Raw genomic sequence first — 25,254 nt, 5'->3', positions numbered from 1 at the left:
GGAGGCTGCTGTAGAGGGCCTGGTTGTGATTATAAATGCATCTCTGAGGGAGGGCAGGATGCCTCCTTGTCTTAAGGAGGCAATCATTAGACCACTTCTGAAGAAGCCTGCGTTAGATCCCTCAGAGTTAAGCAACTACAGGCCTGTTTCCAACCCTCCATGGCTCGGCAAGGTGTTTGAGAAGGTGGTGATCCTCCAGCTCCAGGTGGCCTTGGAGGAAACTGATTATCTAGACCCATTTCAAACTAGCTTTTGGGTGGGCTATGGGGTGGAGTCTGCCTTGGTCGGCCTGATGGATGATCTCTAATTGGGATTTAACAGAAGGAGTATGACTGTGTTGGTCCTCTTGGATCTCTCAGCGGCCTTCGATACTATTGGTCATAGTATCCTTCTGAAATGTCTGAGGGGGTTGAGGGTGGGAGGAATTGCTTTGCACTGGTTCCACTCCTACCTCATGGACATATTCCAGATGGTGTCTCTTGGAGACTGTAGTTCCTCAAAAGCAGAACTTTTCTATGTTGGTGTCCTGCAGGGCTCCATACTGTCTTCGATGTTGTTTAACATCTACATGAAACTACTGGGAGAGATCACCAGGAGATTTGGTGCAGGATATTATCAATATGCTGATGACACCCAAATCTATTTCTCTATGTCCATATCATCGGGAGAAGGCATAACCTCCCTAAATGCCTGCCTGGAGGTGGTAATGGGCTAGATGAGGGATAACAAACTGAGACAGAATCCAGACAAGACGGAGATACTTATTGTGCGGGGTCAGAACTCGGGAGATGATTTTGATCTACCGGTTCTGGATGGGGTTACACTCCCCCAGAATTAATAGGTACATAGTCTGGAGGTGGGTGGGTTGCTTCTGGATCTGAACCTCTCCCTGGTGTCCCAGTTTGAGGTGGTGGCCAGAGGTGCTTTTTATCAGCTTTGGCTGATATGTCAGCTGCATCTGTTTCTTGAGATGAATGACCTCAGAACGGTGGTACATATGCTGGTAACCTCCAGGCTGGATTTCTGCAATGCACGTAGTCCGGAAAATGCAGTAGTCCTGATATAGTTCGGAAACTGCATTTGATTCATAATGCTGCAGCCAGGTTGGTCTCTGAGTCATCTAGGAGAGACTACATTACTCCTGTGTTGAAAGAATTACACTGGCTGCCAATACGTTTTTGGGCAAAATACAAGGTGCTGGTTCCTATAAAGCCCTAAACAGCTTAGGCCCTGTGTATTTAAGAGAATGTCTTCTTCACCATGAGCCCCATTGCCCATTAAGATCATCTGCAGAGGTTCGTCTGGAGTTACCACCAACTCATCTGGTGGCTACTCAGGAACGGTTCTTCTCCGTTGCTGCCCTGGACTTTGGAATATGCTCCCTGTTGAAATAAGAGCCTCCCATCTCTGGCAACTTTTAAATAGTCACTCAAGACATATTTATTCACCCAGGCTTTTAATTAGATTTATAGTTTTAATATTTTTATTGTGGGATTTTAAATGATTTTAATGTTCGAATTATTTTAATTGTAAACTGCCCAGAGATGCAAGTTTTGGGTCGTATAGAAATATGTTAAATAGATAGATAGATAGATAGATAGATAAAATTAACAAGTGTTCAAGGTATCTTTTCTAGATTATCTTGGTAATCCTAACTACTACTACTACTGTAAGGGAGGTCAGTATTGGTTTCTCCCTGCTCCACCTGCTTGCATTTAGGGTTGATACTGAGAAAGAAAGTGCTTGCCTAACGCTGCCTAGTAAATTTATGGCCATTTCATAATACAACTCAAAGTTCTGGTATTCATCTACAAAGTCCTAAATGGCTTTGGCCCTGCTAACTGGGCAAAGAGGCACCTTTTTAATATGGTGATTCTCTTTATTTAGCAGGGGGAGAGTGACTGGCCCTATCCATCCCCAGCACAGTACCTCCAGTGACTTGCTGGTGTCTATCTTGTGTTTCTTTTTAGATTGTGAGCCCTTTGGGGACAGGGATCCATCTTATTTATTTATTTGTTGTTTCTCTATGTAAACCACTTTGGAAACATTTGTTGAAAAGCAGTATATAAATTGTTGTTGTTGCTGCTGCTGCTGCTGCTGCTGTTGCTGTTGTTGGAACCCAGGTAGGATTTCCTACAGTCTCATGTAGTTTATGGAACAGGATTCTAAAAATTGGTTGATTGATACATTTTGTGTGAATAAATGGGGTAGTGCTTTTTTGAATTGCTTTTTACCCTTGTTGAATTATTAGCCATGATGGCCTTTGATAATGAGTAGCTTTCACATACACCCAACCAGCTTATTGTGGAGCAGGGGAAGCTTTAAAATCCTATACCATAAAAGCCTTAAGCGTGCAGCCGTGCTGCCCGTGTCTTTTTGGGCCATTCTGGGCATGCGCCGAGCGCCCAGATCGGCCCAAAAAGACACAGCCGCCCAGAAACGGGCGGCCATGTTGAGGAAGAAGAAACGGCCGCAGGAGCAGAAGCGGGGACCGGGGAGGGCAGAAGGAGGAGCAGAGGCGGCAGCGGCAGAGAGGGGAAAACCCCGGAAGCCAGAGAAGCGGCGGGGGCAGGACCGGGCGTGCCAGGAGAACGGACCGGGAGACCCACACCTGCCTGGGAGTAAATATATCCATTGAACCCAGCCACACAACAGACAAAAGGAGCCTGAAGTGAAGGGGCGAGGTTTACCCTTTATTTGCTGCAGCCTTCCCCCCCCCCGACCGTTCCTCGGCCCGCCATGCCCCAGTTCTTCTGGCCAGTGTAGCCGGGCGGACGCGCCGTGCCCCTGAAGCTGAGACGCCGTGCAGTGCTCGCTTTTCCCGCTCCCACTCCCTGACTCACTAGCACACCACGCTCTTTGTTCAGGATCGGAGGTGGCCAGCTGACGGAGAAACAGCCGCAGGAGCAGAAGCGGGGACCAGGGAAGGCAGAAGGAGGAGCAGAAGTGAGAACCAGCACATAATGGCGGCAGCAGCCCGAAAACCAAACAAGAAAAGTTAAATGAAACACTAAAGAGAGACTAATCCTCAGGGAGGGGAAGGGTGAGAACTGACCGGCAGCAGCTTCTCCCGCCTTCCCTCCTCTTGACTGGCTGATGAAATGCTCGGGCTCAGCCCAGCCCCGCTTCAGCCTGATTGACAGTCTGGGCAGCGAGAGAGATCATGGCAGATGCTCAGCGCCGGCATCACTCTCATTGCTGAGCCTGTCAGTCAGGCTGAGGGCAGGACGGGCTGAGCCTCAGCTATACCTACTCAGGCAGTCACGGCGAAGCGAGGGCTGGCCAGGCACTTTCTGTGGAGCCATGGCCACCAATGTGGGAGGTTTGCTTAGTTTGCCCGATTTCAGGACAAATCCAGAGAAATCACCCACCCTTTGGTCTGATTCTAGGCAGTTCACGGGTTCATATATTGCAGCAGTGCCACTGTCTTAGGCTAAACAGTCATCACAGTGAAGTCCTCTTGAACAGAGTAGAAGCATGCACTTTATAAGAACTGGAGTTTTCTGGACTTCAGCAGGGCGTACTGGATACAAGAACTAGCTCATCATAGACTAAGAGAGAAAAGAAAGAGAAAGAAAGGAAAAGGACAAAAGAAACAAGGAGGGAGGGAGGGAAACCAGAAAAGAGAGAAGGAAGGAAGGAAGAAGAAAGAAAAAGGAGAAAGGAGTGAGGGAGAAGGACAAAAGAGAGAGAGAGAGGGAGGGAGGAGCAGCCAGCCCCAAAGAACAAGCCCGTTAAAGAAAGAAAAGAAGAAAAAAGAAAGAATCCAGAAAGATGGGAGTGAGAAGAGGTGGAAGAAAGGAAGAAAAGGAGAGAGAGGGAGAGGGAGAGAGAGAGAGAAGAAAGGAAGGGAAGGAAACAGAGGAAGAGAGAGAGAAAAGGAAGGAGTGAAAGAGAGAGAGATAAAAAGAAAAAAGGAAAGAAGGGCGAAAGAGAGAGGGAGAAGGAATAAAGGAAACAAAAACAACAAAAAAAGGTACTAGCGCCCGTTATTTTAACGGGCTTAAAAATACTAGTGTATAATAAGCAACAATGACCATATGGTGGCCAAACAACATTACTAATCCAGCATTTTTCATCTGAAGCAACAGACTGATAGCTAAAAATGAAAAAGAAAGTTTACCCATGGCAATCTATATATATATAATTCTCTACGGCATACCTGTGGCTAATCCCCTGCATGGCAGCTCTCGCGAGAGTTTGAAGCACCGTGGTGATTGGGCAGTTGGGATTCCATATACAGATAGGGAGAAGGAGCCTGTAAGAGCAGAAGCACCATGGTAATTGGGCAGTGTGGATTCCATATGCAGATAGAGAGGAGGAGCCTGTGGCACCATGGTGATTGTGCAGTGGGGATTCCCTATGCAAATAGGGAGGAGGAGCCTGTGATGGTTAAGGACAGTTGGAATGCAACGGTTACTGGTCAGAAGATGTTCTTGATTGTAGAGGAGAGGAATCTATCTATCTACATTATATAAAAGGATAGTGGGCTGGGGCCTGCGAAGAGAGGGGTCATGAGGGAGGAAAGAGCCCCTTCAGGAGAAGGAGGCTGCCGTTGTGTGAATTAGATTAGGAAACAAGATGAACAAGATCTGTTAACTCAGGAAGGGAGGAAGAGAGAGAAAGAAGGGAGGAAAAGAAAGTCAGATGGGAAGAGCGAGTGGAGGAGAGGAAAAGAGAGAAAAAGAAGGGAGGGGAAGAGAGAAAGAAGAAAGGGTGAGGGATGGGCCCAAGCCTGTAGTGGCCTGAGGGGAACGAGCAGCCATGGCGGCGGCAGCAAGGTAGAGCCCAGTCAACCACTGCTGCTGTTTGAGGCTACCGAGACCATTGGTGGAGGGAGGCCGGCAGGCAAGGAACAGGCCCAGGCCTGTCAGTGGCCTGAGGGGAATGAGCAGCCATGGTGATGGTGGCAGTAGTGAGGAAGGGCCTGTTCAACCGCTGCTGCTGCTGCTCCTATTGGGAGGAGAAGGAGTGGGGCTCGGGTGAGGGTGTGGTGGTCTCTGGAGATAGGAGGCTGCAGCTTGGCCAATAGGCACCACAATGCTACAGCCACGACCAAGAGGTGTGAGGGGGATGGAGTAAAAGGATGGAGGAGTGACCAAAAGGGGTAGGAGGGATGGAAGCAACAGGATGGAGGAGCAGGAGTGCAGCTCAGGTGAGTGTGGAGAGATCTCTGAGGTGAGGGGGGCTGTGGCAGGGGGTGGGGGAGCAATCAAGTACTAGCACACAGATGCTCTGCATGGGTTAGGCTAGTATTTATTATTCTATTCATATTTTGAAAGCATTAATCTACAGAAAACACTCAAAACTCACAATATTTCTATAGAAATTTGTAGGAAACTGCAAAATTTCCAAGTACAGTTCTTTTAGCAGATATAAAAGTCAGTGTCATCATATGCCTGTTTCTAAGTCATCCTCATCTTCATCACGTTGCTCTACACAGCATATTGTCGCATGTGTGAAACCACTCTTCATACAACTGAACATAACACAAGACTTTTTGCTCCTGCAGGACAACCGATCAAGAACGGAATCCAGAGTGGTTTCTCAGCCATCCTGAATAGTAAGTATCCCTTGCTATCCTTCCCTCCACAGCTGTCTGGGTTGGGGATTTCCAGAAACTGGATCAGACAGATGTTTCCAAATAAACCTTGGTACTTAACATGCATTTGTGGTGTTGCAGGGAGTCATGACAAGGTGGCAGTTGATGTGATTCTGCTATACTGGGGGTAGGCAAGCTTAGCTCTCCAGCTGTTGTTGAACTGTTGTTGTTGTTGTAGTTGTAGCTGAGGATGATGGGAGTTGTAGTTCAACAACAGCTGGAGAGCCAATCTTGACTACCCTGTACTACACCCATTCTTGCACAGAAGTATATGCAGTGTAACTCATTTATGTCTGCTTTGTTCTAGAGGCAAATGACATGTGAAATGTTCAAGACTTTGAAAGAGTTCTGATGGTACATCTACTGTGCCTCCAAGTTGTTACATTGCTCAAATGCCAGTTGAAATTCTGTGCTAGCCTATATAAGTCTAAGTGCAGAACGTTTGCTACAACCACCAGCAAGGGCACTGGCCTTGCTTTTGATATGTGGCAAGGTTTTCATAGTAACCTAATATGGATCCTATTGCATCAACTGGACACTTCATGCCAGACTACTAGTAGTTGGGACTGACTTTAATATTCAGGTGAGAAGTGATTTTGATTGATGTGATACCATACAATGTAGGGTCCCATCCTACAACTGATGTTCCTACAACATCAGTATCAACAGTGTTTGAAGTGCTATCTGAATTAGCAATCTGAAGTGCTATCTATTGAACTATCTGAACTAAGGATTCATTGTGTGGGATTGCAATATCAGTAGCCCTCAATCAAACAATATATGTTAGAGCTGTAGAAGTCACCTGGAAACACACATAGCAGTTTAAATATATCATTTTGCAACTGGGGGTATTTCACCAACATGTGTTCTTTAAAGTATTATAGGGAAGCACTTTGTTGATGCAGCCTTTGAGACATCTGCATCGAATCCGGAATTTCTGTAGAGAGTGGGATCACTAAACACAGTATTTGAAGGCTGGCAATACAATTGTGGGGTGCATCTGCATGTGATTGCTGTGGCATAGTTTCATCATTTGGCTTCAGGAAGCCCATAAGCAAGACAAGATGCTGTTGAAGAGTTAATAGTAATTACCCATACATTAAAGGATGATATTTCTGAAAAACAGTATGAAAACGAAATGTGTAGCAACACATTAGGACTAGGGTTGCATGTTTTGTATTTTTTCTGTTTCGATTTGTACCAAATCTGAATCAACCCCATTTTGTATTTTGTCCAAAATTAAGCTTTCCGAATCACCCCAGTTTTGTTTTGTATCCAAATTAATCCGAATCTGAATCCGAATTAATTCAGATTTAAAAATGAGTCACATGGTCAAAATAGTGGGCGAAGGTTATAGTGCCCAATGAGTGGAAGTTACCACAAAAATTTCAAAGGAATTGGGCAAACTGCTGATTTTTGGTGAATTTTTGAAGTTTGAGAGTCTTTCAGATTTTCCCTATAGGGTATGATGGAGGTTTCAGGAAAAGTATAGCTTCATGGGGGGGGGGGGGGGGTTGCAGAGTGGAGTGTGGTTGGTGGTAGTGCCCAGTAGGTACAAGGAAGCTACCACAATTTTTTTCAGAGGAATTTGGCAAAGGGCTGATTTTTAAAGAATTAATGAAGTTACAAGTCTTTCAGATTTTACTCATAGGGTATAATGGAGGTTTCTGCAGTCCCATAACTCCACTTGAGGGGCACTGGGGTGGCCCAGAGCAAGTGGCGGTGTAGTGCACATAGGGTGCCAACCACCCACATGGGTTGCCAACCCATGAAGTACAGGGTTTTGTTGTTCTAGAGGTGTTCTAAGAGTAGATTCTCTAGTAGCATGAGAGTGGATTCATGGTTTTTCATTAAAAATCTCATTTGCTACCAGAGAATCTAAACTCAACACCTCAGAAACAACAAAGCCCAGTACCCCAATGGGTTAGCAATCCAGGGGAGTGGTTGGCACCCTCTGTGCACTACACCACCACTCGCTTCAGGCCATCCCAGTGCCCCCCAGGTGGAGTTGTGGGGCTGCTGAAACCTCCATTATTCCCTATGGGAAAAAAATCTTAAAGACACGTAAACCTCAAAAATTCCTAAGAAATCAGCCCTTTGCCCTATTTGGAATCTGGGTGCCACCCTTGGGGCACTGCCACCCAACCCACTGTTTTGCCTCTGAAGACCCACATAAATAAGTTGAAAGACTGAAGAGAATGATGAACAACAATGACACTTAATTTTTTGGCACAGTTATTTGAGAATTTTGTAGTGATGGTGAGCCTGTCCCTGTGGCACTAGCACAGCAGCACAACCCATTTGTGGATTCAGGCAATCTTTCAATAAAAACACTCCCTCCCCATGGAACAGTGACCACAGGTCATTTGAGATAGCAAGATAGACCAATGAGCCAGAGTGGTGTAGTCATTAGAGTGCTGGACTAGGACTGGGGAAACCCGAGTTCAAATCTCCATTCAGTCATGATACTAGCTGGGTGACTCTGGGCCAATCACTTCTCTCAGCCTAACCTACTTCACAGGGTTGTTGTGTAAGTATGTAGTACACTGCTCTGGGCTCCTTGGAGGAAGAGCGGGATATAAAATGTAAATAAATAAATAAAAATAAAATAAAACTGCCTTGGTACTATGGAACAGCTTCAAATGTTCATTTAAGTGAAGTGGAGTGAGCCGTAGCTCAAACAAATCAGCCTACTGTTCAGAATTGTTTGGATTTATCATCACTGCATTTAAGAAAGTGCAAAACCATGGATCATGGTTACAAGAAAGAGAGAAGCAACTAAGATTCCTGGGTATGTCAATAGATTGACAGGGATATTCCCCACCCCCCTCCTTTTGTCTCCTGTAGTCCCATGTGGATGACCTGTCCCTGCAATGGCAAAAGTTGTGAACCACTGGCTTAGACATCATGTCCCACTAAATTACATTGTGGCCTAAATTACATTAGACTGCTCAACTTGGGCAACAAAACTTAGGCACCAGTATAACTCATAAAAATCAGAAGAAAAACAAAATAGCTCTTCAAAAGACCCCTGAACAAGTCAAGAGATTCTTTCTAAACCTTTGGAAAGAAAAACCTGTGTAATTTCAGAACTTTCCTAACCAGCTTCTCAAAAAGCTTCTCTGCACAATTTATACCATGGCTTTTAGCAAGAGCTTTGGAATTGCATTGAGCTCCCAAAGATATTTGGGTATTTCTGTCTCAAAATTCTGTCTTCCAAATCCCATTGCAAGGTCAGTTTGCATTTCAATCACACCGAATACAACACATACTTAACTAAACCATTCATGCTCAACAGCTTTTTGCATATCTTATCTTCTGCTAATTACTCAGTGTCTCAGGTGGAGTGGAGAGAGTCAGAGAAATCAATTTCAATTGCAATGCTTTTCCGAAGAACAAAGTATTCTGTCTGAAACACAGTCATTTCTATTTGGAAACAAAAAGCTCTGTTTTTTAATTCTTGATTTTGTTTTGGTTACAAAACCTCCAAAATTGCCATTTTTGGGCACAAAACGTTTTGTACCCGAATTGAAATGCACAAGCCTAATTAGGACATGTGGACAGTATGTTTGAGAAGTACATGAAACATATGCAGAAAGGCACAGTAGCATTCTAGATTTGGGGTATCATACATTGGGTTTGGGGTATCATACATTGAACCCTCTGTTAAATTTCATTTGTCGTCAAGCAAAGGAAAGAAACTGGGGACTGCACCTTGGAACCACAAAGGCTTTAATTCCCTGTTCTGTATATGGCAGGAGCAATGACTCTCATTACCTTCCACAGTACTTGCAAAATATGCACCGTTTATCTGTAAGCCATTCAAAGGTCCATTAGTACTTCAAAAGTGGTGGATTCTGCTCAGCTTAGACACTATAATACATTTGGAGGGATACCAATGGATCAAGCCATTGGAGAAACAGTTACAGTAATAGGGACACACAGAAAACAGATGGAACAAATGGGTTCAGTACTTGTAAAGGAGCAGACTACCAAAGTGCAAGCATTCACCAATTTTGCAGATGGTTGATGTTATAAACAACAGGTTTACTCATACAGACCTCCCAAAGCACTGGATAAAACTAGATGGACATACAATGCATTGTAAAAAAAAATCAAAAAATGTGGAAGAATCCAGTTACAATATGCAAGAATTGTGCAATATATCCACTGGTCAACATGTACCACCAGATGCTGTAAGTGGCCTTTTAAATGCCAATTCATTGGGAGAGGAAGCTTACTGCAAGTTTAAGTCAAAAGGATTGTCAGAGAACCCCACACATAAATGGAATGACAGGATTGCCAAGTTGCAACTGAAATCTTTTTCAACCCTTCACCACAGAGTACACATTCTAGCTAAGTTATTCTGAAAGCTGACAAGCTCAGATAGACAGAGGACAGATAGTTTTGATTCCACAGAGTCATAAGTTATCTATCAGAGATATCATGGCTCAACCACTTGGACCAGTTCCTTAGTCACTAGCAACATGTGATGGTACACTAAGAAAGACAATGAAGTCAGTTTTAGCTGCTGAGCTGGAGAGGTGCTGAAATTATTCCATTTTTGGGGTGTGTGTGTTTATTTGATGGCATGAGTAACATACAAAGAATGGCCATGAAACTTTCTGTGAAGTAGCAGACAATGTATTCAGACAACCTCTAACAGAGGGTCATCAAAACAAAGGATGGGTAGGGATGTGCACAGAACCCATATGGCCTGTTCAGTTCAGATTCTAACCAAATTCAAACTGACCCAGCCCAGACCTGTTCCGGTCAAACCAGTCGCAGTCTGGTGCAACCACTGAAGCGAGCCAAACTAGTTTGTGGATTGGCTTGGGTCAATGCTTGTAAAGAGGAATGCTGAGGATTCCCTTTAACAGGCAAAGGGGGATTCCCTAAAGGTGTGCGTGGAGAGAGACTTACCTTCCTGGCAGTGGTGGGACAATGACAGCGGGATGGCAGGGGGGCTCCTCTAAACCCCCAAACCGGTTCTGACCAGTTCTGTTCAAACTGGGGCCAGTACATTTTGAACTCAGACTGGCTCCCCCTTTTGGGGGGCCAGTCTGGTTTGAACTCAGACCAGTCAAACCAAGCCGGTTTGGCTCAAACCAGGGTTTGAGCCAACCAGTTTGCACACTCCTAAGGACTGGTGTTGTGTTTGATGTATACCGGGTTGTATCAATAAAGAATGCAGAAAGTGATTATAGAGATGGCAATGATGCCTCATGGTATAAGAATATAATAGGAGACCACAAGATAAAGCAATGGCAAAGATTCTTACCATGTTTGTCTAATAAAAAAAGTTTTATAGCCTTTCTGTGAGCAGATGCAGAAATATAAGGAGAAGCTCCAGGGTAAAATCTTATTGATTGCATAAGAGGACTTGTGCTACAAGATTTCTCAAAATGATGCTGAAGAACTCTCAGAACTTCTATCAAATCATGAGGCAGCAGACACAAGATTGTTGCTTCATGGCCAAGGAAGGCTACAAGGCAATTATTATTGTTTGTGAGAACACAGATGTGATGGTCCTAAGTGTTGCCTAAGTGTCACATATATGCACATATGTTTCAGAAGCATGTATTATAAAATTAAAATAAAATGGCTGAGACAAGAGTTGAACCCAGGACTTCCAGTCACTATACTACACTAGTTCTCTATAGTTTTTGTAAGGACTACTAAAGTAATATATGTCAAGCACTTACTAGAATATTAATGCATTATTTGGCAATTAAGATGCAATTCAAGTGGTGGTGCTGGTGGGATGGATGGTGATGGTGATAGTGATGATGAAATAGAAATAGAAATAGAAATGAATTAAAAGCTGGCTCCAGTGCCCTCGGTTAATAATTTTGCCATTGACTTCATGGATCTTGAATGACATTGGGATTGTATTGAGATCACAGGTGGGTAACACAGCTCCTGTGACACACATATATCACAACTGCCAGAAGGAGAGAAAGCTCATCCCCTCATGTGTTTTAATTATCTGTTCACATCTGTACTCCTGCTAACTTGGCAAAGAGGCACCTTCTAACGTGGTGATTCTCTTTGTTTAGCAGGGGGACAGTAACTGGCCCTCTCCACCCCCAGCACAGCATCCCTCCAGTGGCTGTTGCCGGTGTCTATCTTACGTTTCTTTTTAGATTGTGAGCCCTTTGGGGACAGGGATCCATCTTAGTTATTTGTTATTCTCTGTGTAAACTGCCCTGAGCCATTTTTTGAAGGGCGGTATAGAAATCAATCAATCAATCAATCAATCAAACAAGCAAACAAACACATTGAACAAGAGAAGAATTTGCAACACTTGGGTTACAAAGTGGCTTAAGGGACATGACAGCCTGCCTCTCCTTTTTTTCTCTTCCAGATTGCACATCTAAAAAAATATGCAGCACATTTCCATACTTGCAAAGCTAAGCTCAGAAATGGTAACTCAACACACTGATGCAATAATGACAGCCAATATTGCAAGTAAGTTGAGCGGTGTCACTACCCCCATAACTGCAAGGCCACTTCAAACGCAATGTTTTACATGAATACATATTAATTAATTAATTAATTAATTAATTAATAACAGGAAAATAGTGCCCCCCCCAGATCCCCTCCCCCAGAAATTGTCCCTGTGCAAGACAATTTTGTTTTGGGGCTCATGCAAGGGTGGTGGTGCAATCGCTGTCAGAAGAAGAGCTTGCATGGCATGGCTGAGGATGGGCAGACCATTCCAATCATGCTCGGCACACCCCCTTGAAGATTTTAGCCAATGGGTACCGCTCTTGTGACGTGGTGATGCCTTGCCTAAAGACTGGCGACACAAGCACTATGGAGGTTGCTGGGAGGCGGCCTCAGTGGACCAGGAAGAGCGGGGGGGGGGATTCCTGCCCTGAAAACGGAGGTTGCTGGACTGTGGTTGGACGAACATCTGTGATGCAATTCCTGGTTTGAAAAATTAACTGTGGGTCCAGCTACCTTTGGTTTCACGTTACGTCCAAATGCAGCCAGAGGCTTGCTTAAGACCACCTAGCAAGTTCATAACAGAATTCTGATTTCTAACCAGTGATTTCCTGGCTCATGTTGCTCTTAAACAACACACTACACATACATTATAGATCTTATTCCTCAGAGTGAATATTTGCTTCCCAATGGAGCCTGTGTCATTGAAAAAAGAGAGACAAATTTCCATGAGCTCCAATGTTTGTATGTGTTTTGACTAGGATAATCTGGTCACCATATTTCAGACTAAGTTCCTCATCTGTAAAAAGGAAATTATATTTCTTAACAAAACAGAACATAGAAGTCAGGACCATTTCTGTGAATGTTATGTGTGAGATAAATTGGACCAGAAGTTTAAGTACTGGAATTAGTAATCCCACATCCATTCATGCATTTGGTCCTATAGCAGACAAAATTCCTGTCTGTGACACTCAGATGCCACTTCTGTAAAACAGAAATAATGTCCCTACTTACAGGAGTTTATGAGTATGGATGACAGTGAGTGAGTGAGTGAGTGAGTAAGTGTGCGTATGTGAGTGTGTGTATGAAAGAGAGAGAGAGAGTGTGTCTCTTTGGAAATTAAAACTGGAATATTAATAATAATAATGCTTGCTGGTAAAAATGAGATTATAGGATCAATGTTCTTCTAACAGGCTGTGCATGCAATATCATCTTAATCACCATTATAAACTGATTAAATTATACAATTAATAATAATTGCAGTGGAAAAGTGGGTTGCTTACAGCATTCAAACAGAATTTGATTAAGTCTTGGCATATGTGGGGATGGGATGTCATTCCAAAGAAAGAAGATGATGAAAAGCAAATGACGAGAGGTTTCTGAAAGTAATAAAATCAATAACTGCTTACAGATGGCCATATGGAAACAAAGGCAAAGCGGCGGAAGAAGAGATAATACACCCTTTGAAGTGGTATCCCGTTCACCTGTAGTGTTATGCTCAGGGGGATGGCTATAGTCTGCACATCTATGCACACGATGTGACCCATGGAATCTGGAAACTGGCACAGAATTTGATTTCTGGATGGCAGCTTCAGGCATTACAATTTGCTACATGGAGATTAAGCACCACAAAGGAAATTGTAATGTATGAGGCAGTCCTTAGCATTCATGCTTTAATTTTTTTAAAAAAAGGAAAAAAACCCACTCCTAGTCTTCTTGAATGGGGGAAAATTGGACTCTACATTGGACAGTAAGCATCTGTCTGAGGCCCATGAGTGAAAAGAAGCCCTGGAAGCAATGTGTGAAGTGTGGTTGCAAAGGACAGGGCACCTGAACCTTGCACTGCTGCCTTCCTCTCTTTAGCCATGCTGATAAATCTGGCGATCTTGCCCCAGGACTGAATCGGAGACAGGGGTCTCCATGGCCCTGCCTTGGAATCTCTCTTTAAACGGGAGATCAGTCCTGGCCACAGGAAGGAAGATCCAAAGCACCTGGCTTGGTTAGTCCTTTGGATAACAGAATTTGGTGTTTACATTTTCCTGTAATCACACTGTCCCAAATTCTTAACTATCAGAATGCTAGATTTGGCATGATTACAGATGTGTGATATGTTGATATATACAGATGTTTGTATATATGTCTATATATAAAGACATTTGATATTTTGGTTAGAATAAATGATGTAAATATAATCCATGTAAACTTATAAGGGCACAGTCTTTGACTTTTCTTGCCATATTTATGTGAGAGGAAGACAAGACATTTTGTACAGTGCATATTCAAATCTTGCAGTTGAGGAAAGGAATGAGGGAAACTAGCCACTGACTAGTTTAGACTCTGCAAGGCATTTCCTACAGGCGGCCCTGTTCACTTGGTTGGAATACTGAACACATGGAGGATGGGGTCAGGATGGAGCCCATGGTTCTCATTCACAATCCCCACACATTGGCTGTTTGTGAACAAAGCATGCACAAATTATATGTTCATAGTATTCTTTTTGCAGGGTACCAGAGCATGTATATAGAGCCTATGCACATACAACCTGTATGCATGTAAAGCCCTAATTCAGATTCTGGGGCTGCTCACATGAGCAGCCCTATCGAGGCTTGTGCAGCCCTACCAGGGTAGGGCTGCTCATGTGAAGTGCTGAGATTGCACTTTTCCTTGTTCCCTGGCCACTGCCACCACCACCCCATCACCGCCATTGGCTTGATTTTAAAGAAACATACTGCCTTTTTCATCACCCCCTGCCATCCCATCTCCACCACCGTCGCGACCACCGACTTGAATTTTTAAGGTATTTACTATATACTACATTTTCCCTAACACACACCCCCCCCCGCCGCCCCACAATTACTCTTGGCAAAGCCCTTTAATTGTAAAAGGGAATCCTTGCCAGATTCTTCTTTACAAGTATAACTAGCTCATGAGCCAGCTTGGCGGGGGATCAGTGGTTGGACCAGGCCCCAGCTTGATCAAGCCCGAGCCTGAGCCACCTGGTTCTGTTTGAATTCGGCTCAAATTCAAACTAAATCAGGAAATCCTGTTCTGTGCCCATCCCTATCCATGCTATCCACATAAAGGTCATGTGAATGCCCTCATTATGTTGTATGAGTGTACAAATCTCTGTTTTTGTGCGAATGACTGTACCTACATACATTTAAAAAAATGAATTTGGGTTGAGGCCCCTCAAATGCATGTTATAGATAGGAAGTGTACAGTATAATGTGCAAATAACTGTGTTTATGAGTACAAATCTGTACCTGTGTACATTGTAGATTTCTATGAGCGTTAAACATAAAGTGTGGATATGGCTTTTGCTAATAAAGGATCCATGAACACATGGTGCTTGGGAGCAGTGAGTGGGCACAATTCCTCCTCTCCTCGTTGCATTCAGGATCCCCAGATTTCAACTGTGCAAACAGGGCTTAAATCATCTTCATGAAACTTTGTCAGAAGTGGAGTGCATTCTTTACCACTAGCTTTTCTGCTACTTTTCAGTTTGCTACTATGAGTCCTTGGACGCTCTGCTGGACTTCCATACTAGCACTTTCAAAGTACCATCTGATTCAGTTGACTTCCACTTAGGCTTTCTGCAGGCCAAATTTCCCCCTCCATTGTTTTCCCACTGTCTGGCCTCAGTGTGCAAACTTTCTTTAGTGTTGCCCTTTAAGGACAATCCCTGTTTCCAATTATAGACCTGCCAGCCTTCCAGTAAAGGGATGGGAAGGGGAAGGTGAAGTTGGCCTCTGGCTACTGTGTGCTGTGTAAATAGTAGCACAGGAATCCTTGCAGAGCTTACAGCAGGAAGAGGGCAGCCTCTTTGTCAGGCTTGTGAACATTTCCTCATGTTCAAAGCATTTTCTCGGTTTTTGAGATTCCCTCTGTAAACAAAGCACCGTCTTATTATCCTTTGCCAAAAAGAACACAGCCTTATGTTCTTCAAATATCTATATATTAAACAGGTTTGCAAGTCTGCCTTTTTCCAATCCATGCTTCAGTAAAGAAGAATATAAAAATGCATCATTTTAATTTAGTCCAGGTACCAGAAACAAACAGGCAGAACTGGTGGATGGAACGAGCAAAATCCTTGCTGTAGTATGTTCTCTTTGCAGAGTTAGACCTATAGGGCAAACTGGGGGAAATGGTGGATTTATAGTTTTTAATTCACTTTAAGTGTGCATGGTATTTTAAGTGTGCTGTATGTTCTAAATGAATGCTTGTTCTAAATGCCTAGCTTATCTGATTGTTCCAGAGTTCCTCAATTGTGCAAGACATTTAAACTGAGGCTGGGGTAAAGTTGTAACAGCCTCTGGGTGTGATAGGTCCAAAAGACCCATAATACATTGCATAAGGGGGAGTTGCTCTTTTCATAGCTCATCATATAACTTATGTGCCCCCAGAGGCACAGTACTAGTTTAATTGTAGGAATTAACCACCCTGAGCCATTTTTGGAAGGGCGGTATAGAAATCAATCAAATAGATAGACAGACAAATAGATAAATGCCCAGTCCAACATTACTCTTTGGGTAGTGTATTTTGTCCTAGCTGGGCTGACTACACTTTCACCTCTCTCTACAATGGAGAGAAGTGAGCAAGCAGTGCACGCTGAGTTCAGAAGACCATGGAGTTTGTTGGGATTGGATGAGATGCTGGACACCTCTGCTTCCTCACACATACACATCAAAAATCGATTGTTCTTGGTAACAAAGCCTTGATGCTCTCTGTTGTTGCAGGATCAAATATCTCTCAGGGACTCCCTAACAAGGAGGAGACTAAAGATAATTGGTTTATCATTGGTTCATTGGTTATCATTGTTATTAACATTGGTTATGGGTCCTCAAATTTCCTTGTACTTTATTGTCCTTCCATTAAACCCACTCATTCAGAGGCCTTGAACCTCAGGATTGAAGGCTGCATTGGCCGCATTCACACATACACTATAATGTCAGTTAACCCTGACTGGAGTTAAAAATCCTAACTCCAATGCGCACTGCAGATGTACAGCAAACTGCCACTAGCCTAACGGGTTGAGGAGAGGGGAGCCCCTCCCTACCACTTGGCCTCTCAGTCCGATCCCAGCCAGCTCCATGGCCAGACTGCAGGAAAAGCGTCACTGTGTCAGCTGGGTAACCCGCTCAAGAATCCCTGCCCCAAAACCAGGTTTGCGGCATGAGTGCTCCGGAAACCTGGTTTTTTGAATCATGAGTAGCCGCAGCGCGGCTTTGTGCCACACCTACTCATGAGTAGACCCCCGGAGGGGAGGCGAAAAACTGCTTCCCAGCTCCGGGGGTCTCCCCAGTATGCCCTGCGCGCTTGCAGGGCATACTGGGGCTTCCAGGGGCTGCGTGGCCCCCAAGCTCCCCAGCCCCCGCCGGCTGCCCTGCGTGCTCATGCAGGGCATACTGGGGCTTCCAGGGGCTGCGTGGCCCCCAAGCTCCCCAGCCCCCGCCGGCTGCCCTGCGTGCTCATGCAGGGCATACTGGGGCTTCCGGGGGCCGCGTGGCCCCCGAGTTCCCCAGCCCCCGCCAGCTCTGTCTCAGAGCTGGCAATCGTGTGGGCAGCTGATCTGGCTGCCCAGGGCTTCCTCCCTGCTCGTGAGCGGGGAGAGCGGGCTTAGCCCTCTCTTCCTGCTCACTGCCCCAAACCGGGTCTCACGGATCGTGAGATCCAGTCCACAGTTCCATGGGCTACGAGACAGGTTTGGAGGTGCATCACTCAGTGAATCCAGCTTCAGTCAAGCGGTCTGGTTCTCTCAGCTGCCTGGATGGGATAGCACTTGGAAATCAGATGTGAGCCTTTGTGAGCTTTTCATAGAAAGAGAATGTAGAAGTAAAACCTCCAGAAAATAAAATAAAATAGAACAAAACAAATAACAAGTCTACCCTGATATAAAAACTGTATATTGCTCCAGGTATGTACAATTTTCAAAGAGCAGTGCTTGGTTTGAGATCTCCTTGCATACAATTACAGTTTTAAAAAATGCCCTTTGTGTTTAGTCTGGATAGGTAGCCTGAGGATGTTCACTTATTCTCAGGTTTGTGGCTGTTACTCAGGAATAACTTCAGGACAGTGTCAATTAAATTTATATACCTGTTTGATTACTTAGCTTCCTGTAACCAAAAGCAGGAAATGACTGCCTTCAGGCACTGTTCCCCACAATCAACATATTATATATATGGGATCTTCCTCAAAGTTGGACTGATACAGTCCTCTGCTTTAATCACAATTATAGTATGGTGAATTTCACATCTCCAGAGCAGGAAGCAGTCTGGCAACACATCTTCATATTATGTTGGGGTTTTTTAAACGTCAGTTTCCCATTTGTATTCCTTACCTTTCTATGTTATATTTCTGATTTCAGAAATCTGTTTTTCTTCCTAACTTTCTGACAGTATACATGGGGCTTGCAGGTGATCTCCCACCCTAACTCCAGTGAATATGATTCACAGAGGCGGTTCCCACGATCAGTGGGAGCCACCTGGGGAGAGTTAGTGGGGAGAGTGGGCTTAGCCTGCTCTCCCCGCACATGAGCAGGCAGTCTGCTCTGGGCGGCTGAAGCAGTCGCCCACACGACTGCTGGCTCCGTTACGGAGCCCGCGGGGGCTGGTAGGATTGGGGGCTGTGCGGGCCCTGGAAGCTCCAGCATGCCCTGTGTGAGCACGCAAGGCATGCTGGAGAGACCCCTGAGCCGGGAGGCTGCTTTTAAGCCTCCCGGTCGGGGGTCTACTTGTGAGTTGCTGCGCCGCGGCGACACACAATTAAAAAAACCAGGTTTGCGGAGCGCTCACTCCGCAAACCTGGTTTTAGGGCAGGGGTAGTCTAGTGGGTTACCTGCTGAAGAACCACTGGGCTTGCAGCCGAGCCCTGTGGTTCTCACGATGGGAGAAAATCAGGCTAGCCTCTGCTAGTCCAATTTCTCCCATCGTGTGAATAGCCTCACAGTGTTACAGTTCCATAATACTTCACCCTGGGGCAGCCCCAGCGCTGTTCAGAAGAAGTGGTCGCAGAAGCAGCAGTTGCAGAAGCAGCATCTCCATAGGCTTCCGTTTGCAACTATGGGGAAACCTGCAGAAATGCTGCTTCCACAACTCCTGCTTCTGAATAGAGTCAGGGCTGCCTTAGAAGTTCACAGCAGCCCCAAGGTGCAGTATTATAGAGCTGTAATGCTGTGCAACATGTTCGCCACTGTCCAGACCCAGACCTTTCCAGCATGGTTGCTGCTCTGTGTGAGTTCAGAGCATCCCCTGAGACATGTCAATATATTGTACCCATGTAGATCTTTGTATATTGGCTTCATTTATCTCTATATTCTAAACAGTTAACATCTGTTCCAGTTAAGGTCTGTGCTAGTAAACTGATGGAAAGCATAATTAAGGATAAAATTATTAAACATAGAGAACAGGCCTTGCTGGAGGAAAACCAGCATGGCTTCTACAAAGGTTAGTCAGTCTTGCCTCACTAACCTCTTGGAGTTCTTTGAGAGTGTCAACAGGCATGTAGATAGAGGTGATTCAGTTAACATAGTGTAATTGGACTTTCAAAAAGATTTTGACAAAGGCTTTTGAGTAAATTTAGCAGTCATGGGATAAGGAGACAAGTTAATTTGTGGGTTGGTAACTGGTTGAAGGACAGGAAGCAGAAGGGGTGATAAGTTTTCACAATGGAGAGAATCAAGAAGTGGGGTCCCACAAGGATCTGTGCTAGGAGCATTGTTTTTTAATTTATTCATAAATGATCTATAATTTGGGGGTAAGCGGCAAGGTGGCCAAATCAGCAGATGACACTGTTAGAAGTGAGAATTCTAAGCATTGCTCTTAGCACTGCAGTAGCATATTCTGGCCACTAGAGGCATAATGAGATGTTAATAGGCCTGTCCTGGTCAGTTAGAATTCAAGTGTTGTTGAAGGCTAGTGCTTGTTTGGGTATGTTGTTCAATTTCTCTCTCAGTATGTGATCTTTTAGTTTCTTAATAAATCTTTTTTTTTGTACTCAACCTAGTGTCTCCAGATTATCTCTTGGACGAAACTTCTTTACCACCAGAGCATAATCTGGTGCAGAAAATTTCGCAGTTGGAACGTTCTGACTAAACAACAGCTGTTTTGAGTGTTGAGAGCCCGGGATAGAATGCCCTTCAAATGAAGCTGAGCACATAACAACCCCATCCTGAGTTGGAATATTCCAACTGTTCAGAGTACCATTTTGGAATCCAAAATGGCACTCTTCTGGCCTCTGTACATGTATGGTGGCCTTTTGCATAGTCACCACATGTGCGCAGAGGCCAGAAGAGCACCATTTTAGATTTCAAAATAGGGCCCTGATCGGCTTGGAACATTTTGAGTGTTGTTCTGACAGAACATTCCATGGATTTTGCATTCCTTTTTGGGCTCAGAACAGAATGCAAAATCTGTTTCGTGCACACACTTATTTGGCAGTTTGAAGATTTTAATGTTTCTCCTCACACCCCTCAATAGATGCTAAACTAGTTAGGGTAGAGAAAACCAAAACAGATTATGAGGAGCTTCGAAAGGATCTCTCCCAACTGAGTGAGTGGGCATCAAAATGATAAATACAGTTCAATGTAAGTAAATGTAAAGTGATGCACATTGGGCCACCCCTCCCCCAACTTCACATATACACTGATGGGGTTTGAGTTGTCAGTGACTGATCAATAGAGAGATATTGGGGTTTGGGTGGACAGTTCATTGAAAGTGTTGACTGTGTAGTGGCTGTGAAAAAGGCAAATTTCATGCTAGAGATCATTAGGAAGGGGACTGAAATTAAATATTATAATGCCTAATATTGCTAATATTATAATGCCTTTATCCAAATCTATTGTGAGGCCACATTTGGAGTACTGCATACAGTTCTGGTTACCACATCTTGAAAAGGTTATTATAGAATTGAGTAAAGTACTCAGAGAGGAGAGCTGGTCTTGTGGTAGCAAGCATGACTTGTCCCCTTCGCTAAACAGGGTCCACCCTGGTTGCATATGAATGGGAGACTTGATGTGTGAGCACTGAAAGATATTCCCCTCAGGGGTTGGAGCTGCTCTTGGAAGAGCAGAAGGTTCCAAGTGCCCTCTCTGGATTCTCCAAGATAGGGCTGAGAGAGATTCCTGGAGAAGCTACTGCCAGTCTGTGAAGACAATATTAAGCTAGATAGACCAATGGTCTGACTCAGTATATGGCAGCTTCCTATGTTCTCATGTACAGAAGAAGCCAAAGTGTACCAAAGTGACACTTCTGTACCAAAGTGATCAGGGACCTAGAGCACCTTCCTTATGAGCCAAGGCTACAACAACTGGGGCTTTTTAGTATAGAAAAAAAAAGAAACTAAAAGGAGACATTATAGAGGTTTATAAAACTATGCATGATATGGAAAGAGTGGAAGGAGAAGTTCTTTTCCTTCTCTCCAAATACCAGAAACCAGGTGTCATTCCATGAAACTGATTGCCAGGAAATTCAGGACTGATTGTGAGGGCTTGGCCACAGCTGGACCTCAATCTAACCATCCACTGCCACCAAATAAGATCTTTAGCGTGTGTGACTGGTTTCACTCCTAGTCACTGAACCCTCTATCAAAAACAATATCAGAACTCAGTAGTGTAGTAAATAAAATGGACACATAGGTGTGAGGTGGGGCTAAAACAACAGACAGAGACACCAGTAAAATAGTATGAACTATAAAAACAAGAACAGGTTCACTAGAATAAAAGACAAATTCTTTTATTTTTGAATTTTGAATACTATATTGAATTTTGCAAAAATTCAAAAAACAGTACAGGAACAAATGTTGAAAAGTTCAGTCAATAAGAGTACAAAATTAAAAATACAAACCAAACAAGCTTGCTAGCCTTCTCTCCTAAGGCTTAAGGTTCCAGCAGGACCAGTTCTCTCACTGCTACCTTCCCTGGCAGTTTTGGCCCAACCCTTCTGATATTCCAGCCTTCCAGCTCACACAACACTCAGCAACACACTCTCTCACATAACTCTTCTCTCACAGCTCTCCTCCTAAGTCTTGGCTGCTCAACCCTCCCTTTTATCCAGTTCCAAAGAGATACATTTAGCCAATCAGGGAATTTCTTCCCTTAGGCAGCCAGAACCTTCTGTCTCTGCCTGGAGACAACCAATCACAACACATTGTAACTTTCCCTCCAAAACTCTGCGGCAGACAACTTTTACCTCAGACGTAGCTGTCAGAGGTTGCTACCTTTTAACAACCTGTTCTGAGGAGTTTTTTCCCCTCAGAACAAACTGAGGGGGGGAAACCAACCATAAAACATATTGAGAAGGAGTTATTTCTTCACACCAATCAAAGGGAGTACTTTTTCACACAGCACGTATTTAACCTATAGAATTATCTGCCATGGAATGTGGTGATGGCCACTAGCTTGGATGGTTTTAAAAGGGGCTTAGAGAAATTCATGGTGGACAAGCCTACCAATGGCTACTAGTCTGGATGGCCCTAGGCCTCCTCCAGTCTCAGAGGCAGGATGCCTCCAAATACCAATTGCAGGAGAGCAATAGCAGAGACTGGGCATGCCTTCATCTCTTGCTTGTGGGCTTTCCAGATGCATCTGGTGGTCCACTGTGGGAAACAGGACACAAGACTAAATGGGCCTTGGGCCTGACCCAGCAGGGCTATTCTTATGTTCTTCATATAGGTAGAGATTAAAAATGAAGAATTTTTCAGCAAATGGTAAACTGTGTAATGCTTTTGTATAACCTCAATTTTATGATTCAGCATTTCTGAGGTCAATAATTTACAGTAATAAGCAGTGGGGTTGACACCAGGTTTGTGTGGGCTGAGTTAAATTTGGGTTTTTAAAAAAGCGCCTATGCAATGTACCTTATAATTAACGAGAATTGAAATGTACAGTATGACCAGGAGGGTCTGAAAAGGCCTTAAAGTGCAAGAAATGTGACCAGCTTTTGTTACTGAAAATTGACTAGAAGGGCAACCTTATTTGAGACTAGTTTTTCTGTTCATTCACAGAATAAACAGTAGTATAAGCAGCAGTCAAAATCTTTCCTCACACATTAGTTCCAAAAATGTTTCTTAATCATAACCTGAAGAAATAACGTCTTTGTAGTTCACTTTCTATGAATATTTCTTAGAAACTGAAATCTTAGATAAGATCTAAGAATTGAGTAAGGGAAAGTGTCAGTTACTACCCACAGAAGATGCTGCTTTTGCAATCTTACGATGACAAAGTGTTGGATGATAATGAGCCAAATCGCATCCTTTCATTTTGAGCTGAAGTTTCCAGTGTTGCCTTCCCTTCTCATCAATTTGTTTTTGCTCATCTTCTGTGCGACTTAATTACCACTTTTAAATTCTAAGCACTGAAATGCATTAAAATATACAAATGTGTAGTGTCTTCCCTTTACATTCCTTCCCAGTTTGGGGGTGGGGAGGGGTAACACCTCCAGAAAATATAAAAATATCAATTCATAAAAGATAAAAATACTAAAGATAAAAATACTCATTAATATATGACATACTGAGTAAGTAGGGCTTCAGATAATCTGTCTGAGCTACCCTGCCTCCTATACCATTTAAGTGTGCCATTGAGTCGGTGTCGGCTCCTGGCAACCATAGAGCCCTGTGGCTTTCTTTGGTAGAATACAGGAGGGGTTTACCATTGCCATCTCCCACACAGTATGAGATGATGCCTTTCAGCATCTTCCTATATTGTTGCTGCTCGATACAGGTGTTTCCCCATAGTCTGGGAAACATACCAGTGGGGATTCGAACCGGCAACCTCTGGCTTGCTAATCAAGTCATTTCCCCACTGCACCATTAGGTGGCTGCCTATACAATTAGGGATGCTAACTAATTACATAGATTGTACATCTGGTGAAGAAGGGACAGAGAGTTAGAAGAAAGGGAAAGGGAGAATGGGGCACAATGCTGGAAGGGAGAGTGGGACACATATCCCAGAAAGTGTGCTAGGCAGGACTGGCACAGATGTATTGTCTGGACTGGTCTTTAGATTTTCTGTAGCTACAAGGAAGAAAATGCTCACGTTTGGATTTTCATGCAGAAGGGTAACCTACAGCTATGGAGCAAGAATGCTTCTCTCTGCCCTCAAAGTTTGAACTTGGCATATATTGGTAGTCATAGGTGGTGCCAGAGGATAACAAGTGGAGCAATTACCCTGGAGACAATGAGCTCCCCTCCTTCTGTCCCCATTGCTGAGCCCCTAAGGCAGGCATCCCCAAACTGCGGCCCTCCAGATGTTGCTGAACTACAACTCCCAGCATACCCAGCGACAAAAATTGTGTCTAGGGATGCCTGCCCTAAGGTAACTTGAAGGAGAACGCTTTGTATATCTCAGAGTGCTTTTTAAAAATTGTCTGTCTGTCCATATAGATATAAGCATATAGGTATATGAATAGTTTGGGGATGCCTGCCCTAAGGTAACTTGAAGGAGAACGCTTTGTATATCTCAGAGTGCTTTTTAAAAATTGTCTGTCTGTCCATATAGATATAAGCATATAGGTATATGAATAGCAGTACCCCATGTGCTCAGTTGTGTTTATTTTTAGGATGGAAGCATTAATATGACACATACTATTCTTTTTCTTTCAGAAATCTAACATGAGGGGCAAATTTTGTCCTCAGAAATATATTGTGCACCTTCTGTGCCCCCATTTCCCTCCTCCTTCCACAATCCCGCCACTATTGATGGTAGACTTGAGTGTATGTTCTCAGTTGATCTTACAGATTACATTGGAACATAAGGTTACATAGGTCTTAGTCACTAAAGGCTCTGTAGGGTAACTGCAACAAGTTGTGTTGTGTTGTGTTGTATTGTTTTGTATTGTATTGTATTTATGTCTATGGCCATGAGAAGATAAATCCTTGCCTTGAAGAACTCACAGTCTAAAAATACACAGGGGGGACAAAAGAGGATGGGAAATGTATGCAAGGATAAACTGGAGGAGAATATGAAATTATTCCATGTACAAATATTTAGGTTTAGTTACAGCATGGTATGAGTGGCATGGTGGGAGGCAATTCCAGGCATAAGGGGTAGCAAGAGATAAAGGGCAGAATCATTTGAGGGAGCTGGTTGGTTCAGGAGGGTGAAGCTGGATGAGTTATGGTCACTGGCATAATGTTTCAGGAACTGTCCCTGAAAGATGGAAGGAAATCAATGCAGATGCTGTATCACTGGTATAATAGCTTTTGTG

Source organism: Hemicordylus capensis, chromosome 1, assembly GCF_027244095.1.
Source record: "Hemicordylus capensis ecotype Gifberg chromosome 1, rHemCap1.1.pri, whole genome shotgun sequence".
Classification (NCBI taxonomy): Eukaryota; Metazoa; Chordata; class Lepidosauria; order Squamata; family Cordylidae; genus Hemicordylus; species Hemicordylus capensis.
The sequence above is the reverse complement of the archived record's forward strand: the minus strand, read 5'-3'. Positions refer to the sequence as shown.